The sequence below is a fragment of the Sus scrofa genome, chromosome 5 (assembly GCF_000003025.6).
Source record: "Sus scrofa isolate TJ Tabasco breed Duroc chromosome 5, Sscrofa11.1, whole genome shotgun sequence".
Classification (NCBI taxonomy): domain Eukaryota; kingdom Metazoa; phylum Chordata; class Mammalia; order Artiodactyla; family Suidae; genus Sus; species Sus scrofa.
Window position 1 is genome coordinate 82,113,302 of NC_010447.5, and position 18,788 is coordinate 82,132,089.

Below are 18,788 nucleotides of genomic sequence, written 5' to 3' on the forward strand. Positions count from 1 at the left end.
CCTAAATATATATTAGGTCAAACATTGGACATGATCAATAGGATGAAGAAGTCAGGAGTTCCTGTCGTGGCTCATGGAATTCCCTTCGTGGCTCAGTGGAAAAGAATCTGACTAGCATCCATGAGGATGCAGGTTCGATCCCTGGCCTCGCTCAGTGGGCTGAGGGTCAGCATTGTTGTGAACTGTAGTGTAGGCCAAGGGCTACAGCTCTGATTCAGCCCCTAGCCTGGGAACCTCCATATGCCTTGGGTGTGGCCCTAAAAAAACAAAGAAAAGGCAGTTGCTGTAATATGAAGTTATTTCATAGATCCTGTCTGATAAGTTAATGTTTAATAATGAACTGAGAATCTCATTTGCTAAAGCAAGACTCATAGGAAAGCTAGTGCTTTGACAAGTTTGAAAGTCTCTATATAAAGTTTTCCTATAGATACAGTACCTTTCAATATCACATTCTTCCACCTCACCCGCTACTTTGGAATGGATGAGGTAGGTATAACATTTTAATAGTGCCTAAAGCTGGAGAATATTGTAAGGAACGCACAAGATGAAGAGAAAGAGTAGGAGGTGGAAATAAGCTGAGGAGTCAGGAGTGAATCAGTCATTAGAGAAGTGCCAGTTGCTTCATTTGCTTTAACAGTGCTGTGAACAAAAAGAACCACCAACAAACGAAAAATGCTGCTCTGCTGTTTTGCATAGTTTTAATGTTTGATAAAGCTATGACAAAATCATTCATATTTATAAATACTTGTATACATATAAAACTGTTATGTGTCCTTTCACATTGGAAGTAAAGCCACTAGTTTCTTTTAAAATTTAATCATCCTAATAGCCCATCTTATTATAGAATCCTAAGCTGTTATTTTCTATGTATTGCCTGTTAAAATTTTCATGTTAAGGACATGAAAGGTTTACATGACTTTAAGATTCTGGGGCCCCAAGTATTAAAAAAACAAGTTTGTACAGAGACCAAAGAGTAAATAGGACAATTTTTAATGTAAAATATAAATTAAATCATTAGAAAGAAATAATGACATTTTGGTTCTCTAACATAGGGAGTTTGCTAATCATAAGCACTTGGGATAATGAAACAAGGGGGAAAATGAGTGTCTTTGCAAGACAAGGAATAGCCTCTGAATAGTGAACAACAGCCAGAGAGACCTGGAATTAAATTCAGAGGTCTGTAATTCTTTTTCTTGCAGGAGACTTTGGAATTTTTGTAGAAAAGTAAAATTGTCCTAAAATTTTAGACTGCCAGAAACATATCAACTTTTTCCATGTGGTTGTTTTGTTTTGTTTTGTTTTGTTTGCCACACAGGCAGTGGGGAAGTTCCTGGGCCAGGGGTCAAACCTGTGCCACACAGCAGCAGTCAGAGCCACAGCAGTGAGAATGCAGGAGCCTCAACCCACTAGGCCATCAGAGAACTCCCTATCAACTTTTTATTTTGTTAAGTGATAAGAATTTTTAAAAAGTCTACTGCCTTCTATTATTACCATCATTTTATAAAATAAAGAACATTACCACTCTAAAAAGGAGAAAGGACTTAACTTCAAAGTAAGTCCTTTAATTTAAATAAATTACTTGGAGTTCCCGTCGTGGCGCAGTGGTTAACGAATCCGACTAGGAACCATGAGGTTGCGGGTTCGGTCCCTGCCCTTGCTCAGTGGGTTAAGGATCCGGCGTTGCTGTGAGCTGTGGTGTAGGTTGCAGACGCGGCTCGGATCCAGCGTTGCTGTGGCTCTGGCGTAGGCCAGTGGCTACAGCTCCGATTAGACCCCTAGCCTGGGAACCTCCATATGCTGTGGGAGCGGCCCCAAAGAAATAGCAAAAAGACAAAAAAATAAAAAAAATAAATAAATAAATAAATTACTATTCTGCTCCTAATTGTCTTATTTTGTTAGGCTGTGGCTGATGGTGTTATTGTTCCATAAATATTTACTCTGCCTTTCCCCTCCTGTGGAAGGAGATTTTCCCATTCTGTTGGACTGGCCATATGACTTAAGCCAGTGTAATGTTAGCAGGTGTGACTAAGCAGACACTTTAAATATTTTACCTGGTTTGTCTTTAAATATTTTACCTGGTTTGTCTTGTCTTCTGCAATAAGTTGAGCATGTCCTAGATAGCTACTGGCCCCAGAATGAGCAACACATGAAGCAGATATGGACCCATCTGGCATTATGAAATAGAGCTTCCCACAGAGCCGTGGGCAAGAAATTTATGCTTTTTTTGAAAGCCTCCTAGATTTTTGAGGTTGGTAACATCATCATCGCAGCAATAGCTGGGGAGCTAAATTTAGAATTTATCACTTTGGCTTCCCAATCAGAAGTAAAGGACAATTCTGATCAGCTTCTGAAGTCAAAACTCTTGGGCTAAAAACTAAATCATATGAAGAAACAAGATATAAGGAAATCAAGAAGTTTAAGGAAGAATAGTAAATAACACTCCAACTGTAACAAAGGAAAGAAGGAATTCTGAAGGAACAAACTACAGTAGAAAATTGTTTCAGTACAACTATCTTCATTAACTTAAAGTATAGAATTGCCAAGTTATACATAAAGACAGTAGCCCAATGGCAGCTGTGCAGTTTGGGTAGAGGAAGTAGCCATTAACATCCCAGGAATCATTCTTATCACTATACTGAAGTAATGCCTTCCATAGTCTGGGTCTGCATGTTGGTGGTAAAGATACATTGCTGAAATCCTTGTCTAGTCATACTCAAAACCTGTGTCATCTTGGTATTATATGCAGGTGATACCATGCTTTAAAAAGGCATGCTAAAGAGAATAACTCAACTGAAGGTCAGTAAAGAAATAGAGGGTTATAATAGCATTTCAAACCAACTAAACCTAACAGACATACACAAAACACTCCAGACACTGCCACCATCAGCAGAATACATGTTCTTTTCAAGTGCACCTAGGACAGTCTCTGGAATAAACTATATGTTAGGCTTCAAAATAAATCTAAATAATTTTTTTAAAGATTAGAATCACACCAAGTATCTTCTTTGACCACAGTGGAAAGAACTAGAAGTCATTAACAGAAGGAAAATGGAAAAATCTATAGATACGGAAATTAAACAACACAGTCACTAAACAGTCATTGGTCAAAAAGCAAATCACAAGGAAAATTAGAAAATACTTTGAGATGAGTGAAAATGAAAACACAGCGTACAAAATTTATGGGATGCAGTAAAAGCAATACACAGAGGGAAAGTTGCAGTTATATACACCTACATTAAAAAGAAGAAAGAACTCTGGTGGCCTGGCAGGTTAAGGATCTGGCACTGTCACTGCTGTGGCTAGAGTCTCCTGGGAACTTTGACTGGCTATATGGACACAGCCAAAAAGAAGACGACAGAACTTAAATCAGTAACCTAAATTAACTTGTAAAACTAAAAAAAGCAAAAACAAAAACAAAAACTCAAAGCTAGTAGAAGTAAGGAAATAATATAGATTACAGCAGAGATAAACAAAATGGGGTATATAAAACAATAGAATCCATGACACCAAAAGATGGTTCTTATAAAAGACATAACAAAATTAACAAACTTTTAGCTGGACAAAGAAAGAACACTCCAGTTGGTAAAATCAGAAAAAGTGGAGACATTATTACTAAACTTATAGAAATAAAAAGGATTGTAAGAGATTACTCTGAATAGTTACAAACCAACAGTTTAGATAACCTAGGTGACATGGACAAATTCCTAGAAACACAAAACTGCCAAAACTCAAGAAGGAAAAAAAAAAAGAAAATCTGAATAGACCTGTAACAAATGTAAAAATCGAATTAGTAATCAAAAATTTTCCAACAAAGGTGGAGTTCCCACTATGGTGCAGTGGGTTAAGAATTTGACTGCAGCGGCTCAGGTCACTGTGGAGGTGCAGGCTCAATCCTCAGCAAAGCCCAGTGGGTTAAAGGATGTGGTGTTGCCATAGCTGCAGTGTAGGTCACAGCTGCAGGTCAGATTCAGTCCCTAGCCTGGGAACTCTCATATGCCACAGGTGCAGCCGTAAAAGAAAATAATTAAATTTTAAAAAATAAAAATTCTAAAAATTAAAAAAAAAAAATAAAAACTCCCAACAAAGAAAGCTCAGGACAAGATGCTTTGCTGGCAAATTCTAGCAAACATTTAATGAAGAATCAACATCAATCTCAAATGCTTCCAGAAAACAGAATAGGAGGGAACCCTTTCTAAGTCATTCTATGAGGCCATCACTATCCTGATACCAAAACCAGACAGAGACATCACAAAAAGGGAGTTCTTGCTGTGGCGCAGTGGGTTAATGATGCGGCTTGTCTCTGTGGAGGCTCTTGTTTGATCCCCAGCCCAGCACAGGGTTAAGAATCTGGTGTTGGAGTTCCCATTGTGGCTCAGCGGAAATGCATCTGACTAGTATCCATAAGGATGCAGGTTCAATCGCTGGCCTTGCGTGGTAGTTTAAGGGTCCTGTGTTGCCGTGAGCTGAGGGTATAGGTCATAGACTGGCTTGGATCTGGTGTTGCTGTGTCTGTGGCGTGGGCCAGTGGCTACAGCTCCAGTTCAACCTCCAGCCTGGGAACCTCCACATTCCTTGGGTGCAGCCCTAAAAAGATTAAAAAAGAAGAAGAAGAATCTGGTGTGCCACATCTGCATCTCAGATTCAATTCCTGGCACAGGAGCTTCCATGTGCCTCAGGTGTGCCCCCCAACCCCTGCAAAAAGAAAACCTCATACCAATAATCCTAATGCATATAAATGTAAAATCCACAACCTTTACCTAAAACTAGGAAACTCTTAGAAGAAAATAAGGGAAAATCTTTATGACCTTGGATTTGACAATGATTGCTTAAATATCACACCAAAAGCACGTTTGTTAAATAAATAAGAGTTCCCACTGTAGCTCAGCAGTAATGAACCCAACTGGTATATAGTATACATGAGGACACAGGATCAGTCCCTGGCCCTGTTCCGTGGGTTAAGGATTTGGCACTGCTATGGCTATGTAATAGGCCAGCATCTGCAGCTCCTTTTTGACCCCAGTTTGTTTGTTTTTAGGGCCACACCCACAGCCAGGGAACTTTCATTTGCCATGGGTATGGCCCTAAAAACAAACAAACAAGAAAATTAAATAAATAAATTGGACTTTATCAAAATTTACAAATTTTGGACCACAAGGGACACTGTCAAGAGAGCAAAAAGACAAGTCACAGAATAGGAGAAGATATTTGCAAATTACACATCTGATAAGGGTCTCATCCAAGATATATAAAGAACTCTTATAAATCAACAATAAAAAGACAAACAACCCAGTTAAAAAATGGGCAAAGGACACAAATATTCTTCTAGAAGATATGCGAATAGCCAACAAGCACATGAAAATGTGCTGAACGTCAATAGGGAAATATAAATCAAAAGCAAAATGAAATACCACTTCACACTCACTAAGATAACTGTAAAAGACATGTCAGAAAAAACAAGTGTTGACAAGAATTTGGGGAATCTGAAACCCTCATACTTAGCTAGTGGGAATGTAAAATGGTGCAGCCATCACGGAAAAGAGTTTGGCAGTTCCTCAAAAAGTTAATTAAACATGTGACCTAGCATTTCCAATCCTAGGTATACATCCAAAAGAATTAAAAACGGGTGTTCACTCGAAAACTTGTAAAAGAATGTTCCTAGCAGCACTATTCACAATGGTCAAAAGATGGAAGCAACCCAGATGTCCATCAATAAATGAACGGACAAACAAAATGTGGTATATCCATACACTGATATACTATTCAGCTATAAAAAAGAGTGAAGTAGATACATGCTACCTCATGGATGAAACTTAAAAACACTATGCTAAGTGAGAGAAGCTGGACATGAAATATTTTATGATTCCTTTATATAAAATCTCCAGAATAAGCAGATCCATAGAGACAAAACAGATTAGTGGTTGCCAGGAACTGGGAGGAGGAGAGCATAGGAGTGACTGCTTAATGGGTTCAGTGTTTCCTTTTGGGATAATGAAAATAGTCTAGAGCTAGATAGCACGGGTGGTTTCACAACATTGTGAATGTGCTAAGTGCCCCTGAACTGTACACTTTAAAATGATGAGTAAAATAAATGAGTAAAGCAAGTAAATGAAATTTTTTAAAAACTAAGCTTTATCTTGTAGTCCTACAATATGGAACAGTGCTAGAATATGGATTCTTAACATGTTTGTACCATAAAGAGCAGAAGAAATGTTTTTCTCTGACTCTGCCAAATCAAAAAAAATTATTTTAAATAAATTCATTGTTTTGATCTATGCATATTTTCTGATGTTTGACTTTGTCGTTTTCAAGGAGATGCTCTATTATAATCAGCTGAGAAATTTATGGCCTTAGGGACACCGTTTCAAAACAGTCCATCCCCTGAACATATTCATAAAACTTATGTATTTTGTTGAAAATTACCAAATTCTTAAACAGAAGGAAAATAGTTCTTGCTTTGTGCTAGTGTGTCAGTCTAGCCATTAAAAGTTGTCTCTTGATACAGAGAATAAGTTAATATATGACTAGTTCAGTCAGCAAATATCAAGTGTCTGCTATGTGCCAGACACTATGCTAGGTACTTGGTAATCAGTGATAATATTTTTAAACCTGCTAAAAAACATTTCAGGACCATCTTAAGCTTCTCTAGGACTGACAAATATATTTTATTTTCTATAAATGAATTAAAACATTAAGTAACTATTACTAAACATTTTACTGAGTGTTTTGTGGTAACCCACCACTCTAAGCACCTTACCTGTGTAAACTTAATATTTACAATAACTCAAGTACGTACTATTTTTACTAGATGACGATACAGGACATGAAGAGGCAAATAATTTGTGGAAAGGGATATAGCTGTTAAGGAGAGGAACTCGAATATCAGGCAGTCTGGCTCTAGTACCTGCACTATTAACTCACTCTTGTGTCTGAGTGGTAATTTTCAAATTCATCCTGAAGGGATGGTATTTATAACTAATAGTATTTTAGATGTTTTCTTACCTCTCTACATTCTATAATGTAAGTTCATTAATTCAAACTATGAACCAAGGTGCTACTCATAATATGAAATGGTATTGTAAAATATGATAAATTAAATTTTATCTAAGATTCCATGTAGTTTTAGTATTCTGTAATCTGTGCAAGTTTATAAGATAATTGAATTCTCATTTAAGTTAACAGTTCTTGATTAGTCCCTGTGCCCCCATTTTTCAACGAACATTTTCAAATGTCTGCTATATAATCTTCAATGAAACTCATAGAAAATATAACCTATCAAAATCTTTTAATATAAATTTTTTTTCTTTTTAGGGCCTCAGGTGCCGTATATGGATGTTCCCAGGCTAGGGATCAAATTGGAGCTGCAGCTGCTGGCCTACACCACAGCCACAGCAACATGGAATCTGAGCCACTTACACCACAGTTCACGGTGATACCAGATCCTTAACCCACTAAGCAGGGCCAGGGATCAAACCCACATCCTCATGGATACTAGTCAGGTTCTTAAATCACTGAGCCATGACAGAAACTATAAAAATATTATTTTAATTGTACTATACAATTGCTATAGAATAAGAGTACATATATATATACTCATATATGTCTACATTAGAAGGTATACTAAGGTGTAGTCTTTGTCACTTTTTACAGTGAATAAATTTGAATATCAGAAAAATAAGATAACAAGACAATGTGAGGCAGAGGCAAAGTTGCCAAGTTGCACAGTTCCAGGGATGTGGCTTGCAGAGTACAGTGTAAATAGTGCCATCTGGAGTTCTGCAGTGTCATAGCCTGTTATTAGAGTAAAAATTCAAGTCAATAATAATAAAAAAATATTTGCTACAGGAAGTTTAAGAGTATGTGAATAGGGAGTTCGCATTGGGGCTCAGTTGTAATGAACCCAACTAGTATCTGTGAGGACTCAAGTTTGATCCCTGGCACTGCTCGGTGGATTAAAGATCCGGTGTTGTCATGAGCTGTGGTGTAGGTCGCAGACCTGGCTCTGATCCCACGTTGCTGTGGCTGTAGTGTAGTCTGGCGCCTACAACGCCGATTCAACCCCTAGCCTGGGAGCTTCCATATGATGTGGGTGTGGCCCTTAAAAGACAAAAAAGAAAAAGAGAGAGAGAGAAAGAAAGGGTATGGGAATAATGTTAAAATAGAAGTAACATGACAAATCAAATTATATGATACGAAGTTGAAAAACTAAGGAAGGAAAATATTCCTGCAAATCTACCAGTTTTCATATGTAGATATAGTATCAAAATAATTCACTGTTATGCCTTGGGATGGAGTACAACAAAGATTTCAGAAAACATCTCCTATCTTGAAATAGCCCCACCTTTGGAAGTATTTCTAAATGCTGTTGTGACATTCAGCAGTCATGTAGACTCTCTAGCATCCCTGGTTCTCATTTACTGAATGATAATAACACTCCAATCATTAGGACAATCAAAATTCCCTCTACGTATTGAAAGCACCCCATGTTGAGAGCCGTTGCTTTAGATTATAGTAAGTAACTAGGCATTATTCTAAGAGTTTTCCATGAATTAATTCATTTAATCTTCAAAAACCTTATTTTTATATATATTTATATATTAGGTTCTCTTATTCAAAAAGTTCTAGTCTTTTGATATTATTGAAAAAGCAGATGCTCATATTACCTCTATGTTCTGATCAGAGTCAAGCATTATGCAGGATTTAATAAAATTGATAGAATTAGAGTCATGTCTACAGAAGTGTTACCATCTTCTGCTTGTGAAGAATTTGTAATTTTTAAAAGATACCTTTGCTTCTACCTTATACCAGCCAGAATGGCTGTCATCAAAAAGTCTAAACATTAAATGCTGGATAGAGTATGGAGAAAAGGGACCTGTTACACTTTTGGTGGGGATATAAATTGGTGTAACTGCTGTGGAAAACAGTATGGGGATTCCTCAGAAAACTAAAAATAGAACTACCAGTTGATCCAGCAATCCCACTCCTGGGCATCTATCCAGAGGAAACCATGACTTGAAAAGACACATGTACTCCAGTGTTCATTGCAGCACTCTTTGCAATAGCCAAGACATGGAAACAACCTAAATGTCCATCGACGGAGGAGTGGATAGAAGATGTGGTACATATACACAATGGAATATTACTCAGCCAGCAAAGGGGCGAAATACCAGCATTGTTAGCAACGTGGATGGACCTAGAAATGATCATGCTAAGTGAAGTCAGTCAGACAATGAGACACCAACATCAAATGTTATCACTGACATGTGGAATCTGAAAAAAGGACACAATGAACTTTGCAGAACAGATACTGAATCACAGACTTCGAAAAACTTACAGTTTCCAAAGGAAACAGTTTGGGGGGTGGGGGGATGCACTGGGGTGTGGGATACAAATGCTGTAAAATTGGGTTGTGATGATCGTTGTACAGCTATGAATGTAATAAAATTCATTTGAGTTCAAAAAAAAAAAAAAGATACCTTTGCTAAAACACTCTAGCACCAGTTCTTGAAATGAAAATATGTTCCTTCTTCATATATCATTAGCCCAGTTTTCAAATAAGGAACAAGAGTAAGGAGAAAGTTTTGTAGAGGATGAAGAAAATTATCCTAGAGTAGACTGCTCTGGCCTTTTCACTTATAAGGCATTTTGTAGGGCCAGAAATACTTTACTACCTTAGAGTCAACCCAGCACTAGAAGAATGTCCTTGTGATAGGTATTTAGAGAGTGAGTGGGCAAAAGAATGAATACAATTCTGTATCTGTCACCACATCTTTATAAAAAAGATGCCATTGCCAAACAAAGCATATGACAGGAGATGTATTTAAGAGAAGAAATTCTTAAGCAAGTCATAAGATTTCTAGCCATTCAGCTTTGTGTTCCACACCGTTTTTATGGTTCCTCGTCTTGTCCACCACATACAGATAGACCATATACATACCTATATATGTAAATATAAATACTAGTACTTTACATTATGACCCAGCATCATCCAAAGGTTAAAATTATTATAATATTTGAGAAGTAAATAAGTGCATATTTATTTAGAAAGGTTTATTGTCCTCTAGTTCCAAAAGAAGGTAAAAATGGTATTTAAGTATTTAATGAGTTAAGCTTATTATTTTAAAAACTCACCAATACAGAACATCTCATTCCCAGCCAGTGCCAAATAACAGATGTTCTTGTATATTAAAAACAGTACCGTTCTGTAAGAACAAGTCAGATCAACAAGTATTTATTAAACACATTTAGTATAGCCAACATTTAGTACTTTGGGGGATACAAAAGAAATAGAAGGCCCAGTACTCACTGTAACTACAAAGGATGTCAGAACTAAATCCCTTTTCTCCTCCTCCCCAATAATCTTTTAAAATATTAGATAAAATTTATGATGAAGGAAAATTGGCTTCTAGAAACCAAGAAATTCTTAGTTTAAGACTAAAATAATAGAAGCATGTAATGTGCCATTCGCTTTGTCTATAAAACATGGAATATTAGTAGTTGTCATGTTCTAGCTGTCATCATTTTTTAAAAGAATGAGGAAAAGGGTGGGAAATAAAAAATGAGTTTTTTTAGATATATAACCAAATTACTGGATAAGAGAATACTAAATTTCCTGAGATAGTCCCTAAGCCAAGTAGTGTCATTTTTTTTTCAATGTTACAAGAAAAAAAAAGAATGTTTATCAAATGTCTTCTATATAACACATGCTGGCTAGGTTCTTTCCATATCACTTCTGTTCATGTATATTTGAGTTTTCGAGATCCATCGTTAAGATGGAGTGTTCCTCCCCCAATCCCACCTCAGTTAAGGTCTCAAAATAAGTGGTCTATTTAAAAATTGTCCTTGTGGGAAACAGAGAAAGAAGGGGACTGAGAGCCTTTGGCAGGTAGGCCAATGAAGTATTCCATTTAGGAGCAATTAAACTATGCCTAATAATTACAGGTGCAAAGTGAAATCAAGAGACTGTGTAATATCCATTATAATGTTATGGTTAAACAATTCCAGAATAAAGTTTTCTACTTGTGTTCCAAAATTCTCTCTAATTTTTGGTAACATTTTAAAACAAGATCAATTATTGTATAATTCTAATAAGAGCTTTAAGAATGAGAAAAAAGAGTTTGTGTTGAGTTTACCTCTAATGAATGAAACATAAGGATTCAATTCTTTGTAAAAACCATCCAAAATTTGTAGTAAAACCTTTTGATCACATTTGTAGGTCTCTTTTAATTCAAGGCAATGAAATGGTATGTTAATGAAAGATTATAATAGAGTAAAAGTTATAAAGTGATGAAAGAATTTTCTGAAATTTTACATGATTGTGTATGGGTAATACCACTCTCTAGTATTCAGCTCTTTGTTCTCTCATGTGCCCTTAGAGCTGAAATATAAAACCAGTACTTCATAAAGCATGTTACCCTATCAGTGATTGCAGTAATTTAAGCTTGCTTTATGTAGCCATTGTGTGACTGTACTAAGTGAATTTTATAAATGAGAATTATATCCATGAACATCTTTCAGATTTATTTTGAAGGTTCATATACCTTCCCTCATTTATAGCATAGAGTCAAATTTTAAGTTGCAAAATATGTCAGAATTTTTCTTTTAAATAATCCAAGGCTCGGAGTTCCCGTCGTGGCGCAGTGGTTAACGAATCCGACTAGGAACCATGAGGTTGCGGGTTCGATCCCTGCCCTTGCTCGGTGGGTTAACGATCCGGCGTTGCCGTGAGCTGTGGTGTAGGTTGCAGACGCGGCTCGGATCCCGCGTTGCTGTGGCTCTGGCGTAGGCCGGTGGCTACAGCTCCGATTCAACCCCTAGCCTGGGAACCTCCATATGCCGCAGGAGCGGCCCAAGAAATAGTAACAACAACAACAACAACAACAACAAAAAAAAAAAAAAGACAAAAAGACAAAAAAAAAAATAAATAAATAAATAAATAAATAAATAAATAAATAAATAATCCAAGGCTGTAGTTCCTGGATAGTATTACTGGTGTTTGTGTTAAGGTTTATTATAGTTAAAGGAAAAGTCCTTTTACTCTGAATTTTTTAAAGAAAAAATAATTACATATGCTCTGTTTGAAAACTATCACATGGTATTTCTTTGCAGTTGAGCGGTGTTTTTTTTGTTTTTTGGGGTTTTGTTTTTGTTTTGTCTTTTTGTCTTTTGAGGGCTGCACCAGTGACATGTGGAGGTTCCTAGGCTAGGGGTCTAATTGAAGCTATAGCTGCCAGCCTATACCACAGCCACAGCAACGCCAGATCTGAGCCGCGTCTGCGACCTACACCACAGCTCACAGCAACACCAGATCCTTAACCCACCGAGCAAGGCCAGGGATCAAACCCGCAACCTCATGGTTCCTAGTCAGATTTGTTTCCACTGTGCCACGATGGGAACTCCTGCAGTTGAGAGTTAATTTTGAAGGTTATTTTTTTTTTTTAATTTTTTTTGTCTTTTGTCTTTTGTCTTTTTGTCTTTTTTTGTTGTTGTTGTTGCTATTTCTTGGGCCGCTCCTGCGGCATATGGGAGGTTCCCAGACTAGGGGTCTAATCGGAGCTGTAGCCACCGGCCTACACCAGAGCCACAGCAACGCGGGATCCGAGCCGCATCTGCAACCTACACCACAGCTCACAGCAACGCCGGATCCTTAACCCACTGAGCAAGGGCAGGGACCGAACCTGCAACCTCATGGTTCCTAGTCGGATTCGTTAACCACTGCGCCACGACGGGAACTCCTGAAGGTTATTTTAAATATGCCAAAATTTCTCACAATTCCTATCCTTCAGAAACATAGCTGTTTGTCTAAGTAAGTTAAATAAGATGTCAGTTTTCCTCCAGGGTGGCCTCTCACTTCTGATGATAAATCGTAGTTTCAACTGCATTTGTTTATAATTTTAAGAAAAAAATGAAGGAACAACATGTAAGTTTCATGAACCCCTCCAAAGCTTCATGAAGATGTACAGTAGTAGATTGGCTTTTGTAGGTACAGTAGGCTTATTAGTGTAGTCTTTGAAACAGTCTACTTCCTCACCCCTTTTAAACACACACAGCCCTTGATTATTGACCATTTTTGACACATAATTTTTAATTATTGAAGGGTAGAATAATAAGCATAAGCCATTATCTTTCATTTTCATCCTTATGATTCCTCTTACTCTCAAGTCAAAGTTTCTAGTTACTCATTTAATTTATTATTAATACTCCTGATATATTAATATTACTTGCTTAGTAGTATCAAGTGTTTTTTTCTTAAGCAGAATTAGTCTAATCTTATTTCTGAATATATTTGAAACACTTCCACATACTAAAAGGACCCTTTGCAAAATTCTTATGCTGTCATGCTATTCTGCTGCCTTCACTGTTAGGGCGTTTTGTTTTGTTTTGTTTTGTTTGCCTAGCTATCAACGTTCTCTATAGTCTAAGCCACAAATGACAGTTTATTTAGTCACCACTCTAACTTACCATATCCCTGTCAAGATTTGTTCACCTCATCCCTAATTTATGCTTTCAGTTATATGGTTTCCCACCTTTGAACTCCTTTTGCACTTAAAACCAGATATTTTAGCACTAACTAATTTTGTGATTTATTTCACTTTTCTATTTGTGTATTCACTTACTAGGGAAATATTCCACATTTTCCTCTTTTTTTGAATCATCTATAGCATGGTAAGTAACTTAGTTATTCATTATTAGGAAATGAGGGGGATAAATCTTCATTTTGCTATCACAGACTCAGTGAAAAGCATGTTTTTTATTTAAGAATATTGGAGGCTGGAGTTCCCGTCATGGCGCAGTGATTAACGAATCTGACTAGGAACCATGAGGTTGCGGGTTCGATCCCTGCCCTTGCTCAGTGGGTTAACGATCCAGCGTTGCCCTGAGCTGTGGTGTGGGTCACAGATGCAGCTCAAACCCCAAGTTGCTGTGGCTCTAGCGTAGGCCAGTGGCTACAGCTCCGATTCGACCCCTAGCCTGGGAACCTCCATATGCCGCGGGAGTGGCCCAAGAAATGGCAAAAAAAAAAAAAGAATATTGGAGGCCCCTTTCCTGTACCCAGTAACATTGTGAAGTACTTTCTCATCTTTATAACTATATCATGGTATGACTTCAGTTCTTGCTTTCATGTTTAATTAATCAGTATAGTAACTCATATGACCCGGTCTTGTCTTTTAGCAAGATTGTAGTTTGTAATTTCTGCTTTACCAGTTAGAGAGGGCCAAATGGCTACAGATGTGTCATATAATGTCCTGCATTCCTTCTTTTGTCTATGTTGTCATATACATTTGGTAGCAGAAATTTCCTTCTACCGTGATTAAGAGACAGTGAGCTGCCAATTAAAAATGGAGAACAAACAGATGAAAAGAAGAGTATTACTCAGGAAGTTTCCTTTGAATTTTCAGAGAGAATATCTCCCTCAACTAATCGTCAGTTTAAAAAGCCCATGAGACTATCTAGAATAACCCCAGTAGGCCAACACCTAATTTATGAGACCTTTATATTAATTAAGTGTGACAATTATACTTAAATACCATATGATCAGGAATACTTAATTTTCTACTGAAAAGCACTTAGCCTGAAATTAGGCAATAATTCTAGCAATAAACTACCAAAAGTAAGGTAAAAGTAATTCATAATCTTACATCTGGATATCCCTTCACTCATACATTTCACAGCAAAAACTGAGAGTTCTACTGAAGACCACAGAGTTGGGAGGGGTGGGAATGTCTGTTATAATTGTAGTCAAATTGGGTCAAAACTATCATTTATTTACCTGAAGAATGATGCTTTTTATATGTCAGTACCCTTTGATTGTCTCTATTATTGGCTCCTTAATATATCAGCAGATTAACTTTACCTTAAAACCTTTTGTTTTGAAATTTCCCTTGCACACATTTGAATAGGTATACATATATGTTTTATATAGTGCCTCATTTTTGGTCAAGGTAGTTTAACTCAATAATGTTATATTTTTATACTTTTATAAAAGGTCTGTTGTCTTTCCATCCATTTTATTATGTGTATTAAGAAAGCCATAAACTCTTACAACTTTTCACTTTCTGTGATAAACCACTTCTTCAAAAAGTATGCTGCATCTGTAGTTACAGTTAACTCTTAGGTAATTTTATGTATTATAAACAAATCTATTAGCAAATTTTAAAAAATGAATTTATGATTTTTTTCCTGTTACATTAGAAATGCTCTTATCTGACATGGTCTACACCCATAGTTCCTTAGATAACCAGAAAATTTAAGTCTGAAAACCTATTTGACAGCACCTGCTAACATTGAACATATTTAAGTTATTATCCAGCAATTTCACACCTAACAGGAACCCAGCAGATGGGGGTAGGGGGATGTGGGCTTGTGTCTGTGTAAAGGGGGCACCGTGAGTGTGTGTGTGTCTATAGTCACTAAAAGACCTGTACACGAAGCTTTGTAGCAGCATTATTGGTAATGACCATAAATTGGAAACAACCTAAATGTCAACAGTAAAATAGGTAAATACATAGCATTGTACTTAATTAATGGAATACGATATACAGCAATAAGAATGAACAGAGTACAGCTTGCAGCCGTGTTACTAAATCTCACAAGATTTAATGATGAATGAAAGATACCAGACCAAGAAAATAGATTCTGTGTAGTTCCGTATTTATGATGTTTAAAACAGGCAAAAGTAAGCTATGGTGTTAGAAATCAGGATGGTGAGTGAAAAGGCAAGGAAGTAAAATATGACTGGAAGGAATGACAGATGACTTTTGGTGCTCTGGAAATACTACCCTAATTTGGGTGCTTTCTCTTTGGCTTTTTTTTTTTTTTTTTGGCTTTTTAGGGCTGCACCTGCATCAAACTCCCAGACTAGTTTAATTGAAGCTGTAGCTACTGGCCTACAACACAGGATCTGAGGCCTTGTCTGCAACCTACACACTGCAGCTCACGGCAACACTGGATCCTTAACCGGCTGAGCCGGGCCAGGGATCGAACCCCCGTCCTCATGGATACTAGTCAGGTTCTTAACCTGCTGAGCCACAATAGGAACTCCTGGGTGCTTTCTTCAAGTATGGTCTTTGAGTCATGTGCTTAAGATTTGTCTATTTTTATTATATATGGTGTACTGTAAAAAAAATAAAATAAAATAAGTACCAAAAAAAGAAATGTGACTTCATCTAATGGAACTAATACTAACTAGATGAGCCGTGTAGTAAAGACACAGGAAAATAAGTTGAGCTCCACAAAAGGATTTGAGAAGAGCTTAATAATGGAATCTATCAAAAAGGGAAATAAGGAGTTCCTGTCGTGGCTCAGTGGAAATGAATTTGACTAGCATCCATGTGGATATAGGTTCAATCCCTGGCCTTGCTCAGTGAGTTAAGGATCCAGCGTTGCCATGAGCTGTAGTATAGGTTGCAGACATGGCTTCGATCTGGCATTGCTGTGGTGTAGGCTGGCAGCTACAGCTCTGATTCGACCGCTAGCCTGGGAACCTCCATATGCTGTAGGTGTGGCCCTAAAAAAAGACCAAAAAAAAAAAAAAAAAGGAAATAACACTTAACGTAAAGTGTACCATCTGTAGCTAATTTAGTTATGATAACTAATTTCAGACCAATTTGTTGTATTTTGCATATTCAGTACTTGGGTTATGCTGAGAATTATTTAATAAGCATATAATTGTAGGCCATAAATCATTTTATCCTAATCCTATAAAGTTATCTGGATCACCTCATCATTTTTAAATCTTTTTTTCCTTCCCCAAAACAATTTTGGGTTCTGTCAGTATAAAATGCTCTTTTAAAATTAAACTAAAATGTGGTTCATAAGACAGGCATACACTTCATTAATTGACCTGTCTTTATAGAATATCTTTGTCCATGTTTTCTACGTCTTTCGTTTCCTTCATTTGACAGGAAAAATTCATGAAAATATTCTGGTATGTATTTATTCAGTATAATAGCAAACAAAAATCAGATGTACATTAGAATAAGATCAAAAGGAATGGGGCCTTTAAACCATTTTCTCATGGGATTTACTGAATTTGTAAGACAAATTTCTACTACTTCAGTAGTGGTAAAATACATGCTAGGCTAGCACTTTATTATGCAAAAGGCAATAGAGAAGAAAGAAATAATCATTGCCGTAACTAATAATCTTATTTATTGTGGGAAGTGAAACATAATTGAATAAACCTGCGGTAAATTTGATTCCCCCTCTGCAATTAAATTGTAATCATCTCCCTGTGTCGTAAATACAAATGAAAAGTGTTGATTTGGAAAGAGAAAAGGGTATGTGTCTGAATTATTTAGTCAAGTATATAATGATTTTAAAAAACATTTATTTTAGTTCATATGTAATTATGATATTTTAAAATTGGAGATCCTATAATTTCTATAAAAAAGAAAAAATTTTGAAGTAATGTGGTTTGGCACAAAATAATTGTGGCATTGTCCAATAAATATGCCTGCTTTCTTTGAAGTGAAGTTTTGCCTCAACTTTAAAAACATATTCTCTAAGTTTGTTGAAATTGTTTTATTTTTGTTCCTAATGAGATATGAAGTATAAAACCTTGAAGAAAATGTCCAAGGCATTCTAATGAAAGTATTCAGTTCTTAAGGACCAGATTGTGTGGATACTTGGCCAACCACCCATTTACCTTCTGTCTCCTACCATGCCAACTCTGTGCTCCAACTCTGTCCCAGTGAGATGTAACAGTGGTTGAGTGTGAAGAATGAACTCAAAAACTAGCATTCTGGATGGGGAATAGGGCTTCTCACAACAGTGCCACTGCTGAGATGTCTGAATCTTGATCTCCACCCTGGGGGTTGGAAAAAACCTGAGAGGGAAATTGAGTAGGTTTGTCATTGTTACTATGGATTTGTAAGTATTGAGGAACAAGTAGGAAGAACTAGATGCTTGTTCCTTCAGTCTTTCTATCCTTTAATCTGATAGCTGTCAATCAAGGCCCCTTTTGAGAAGACTTTGGGGAAGTGAGCCAGATCAGAAAAGGTAAAAGGTAGGAAGTAGACCCTGGCATGGGAACCCAGAGGCAGAAAGAATAAGCAGCTATGGGAAATTACTGTCCCCCTAAATTCACATCACTTCATACTAGCTTCTTTATATACTATTTTACAAATGGGAGCACTGCAGTGGCACAGCAGGGGTGGGAACAGGCAGGTGTATGTTTTAAGTATCGCTGGTAGAAGTTATTATTAATCAGCGTTCCCACTGTGGCTCAGCAGAAAGGAACCTGACTAGCATCCATGAGGATGCAGGTTTGATCCCTGCCCTTGCTCAGTGGGTTAAGGATCTGGCATTGCTGTGAGCTGTGGTGTAGGTCGCAGATGCAGCTTGGATCCCACGTTGCTGTGGCTGTGGTGTAGGCCTGCAGCTATAGCTCCAATTGGACCCCCAGCCTAGGAACTTCCACATGCCAAGGGTGCAGCCCTAAAAAGACATACATAAAAAAAAATTAATGTTAATTGAAATGGCTACTGAAGTAGGAATGCAAACTGATTAGTGGCCTAGAAACTTAAAATTCTGCCCACAAAATAAAAAGTTAATGAATAATTTAATTTGGTTACTGTGTTACAGTGTTGCTATACTAAATTAGAGAGAATGTGTGTGTTTTTTCATTATTAAGTGTGGAAAACTTAAATTCTTTATACTACTTTTACATTGTTTAAAATAATACTGTTATAATTTTCTTTAAAAGATATACTTTAAGTGCAGGTGTTTACCTTATCATCTCTAGTTGATCAGTTTTGGCTTTGAATAAATTTTTAGAAATTTCATTTTTT

General features: G+C 36.9%; 1 protein-coding gene across 3 annotated transcripts in view; it reads left to right on the forward strand.

Moving 5' to 3' along the window:
• The window catches only part of NUP37 (nucleoporin 37), a 53,025-nt gene that overhangs the window by 21,863 nt on the left and 12,374 nt on the right, over positions 1-18,788 (forward strand). The gene's annotated exons all lie outside the window — the stretch shown is intronic.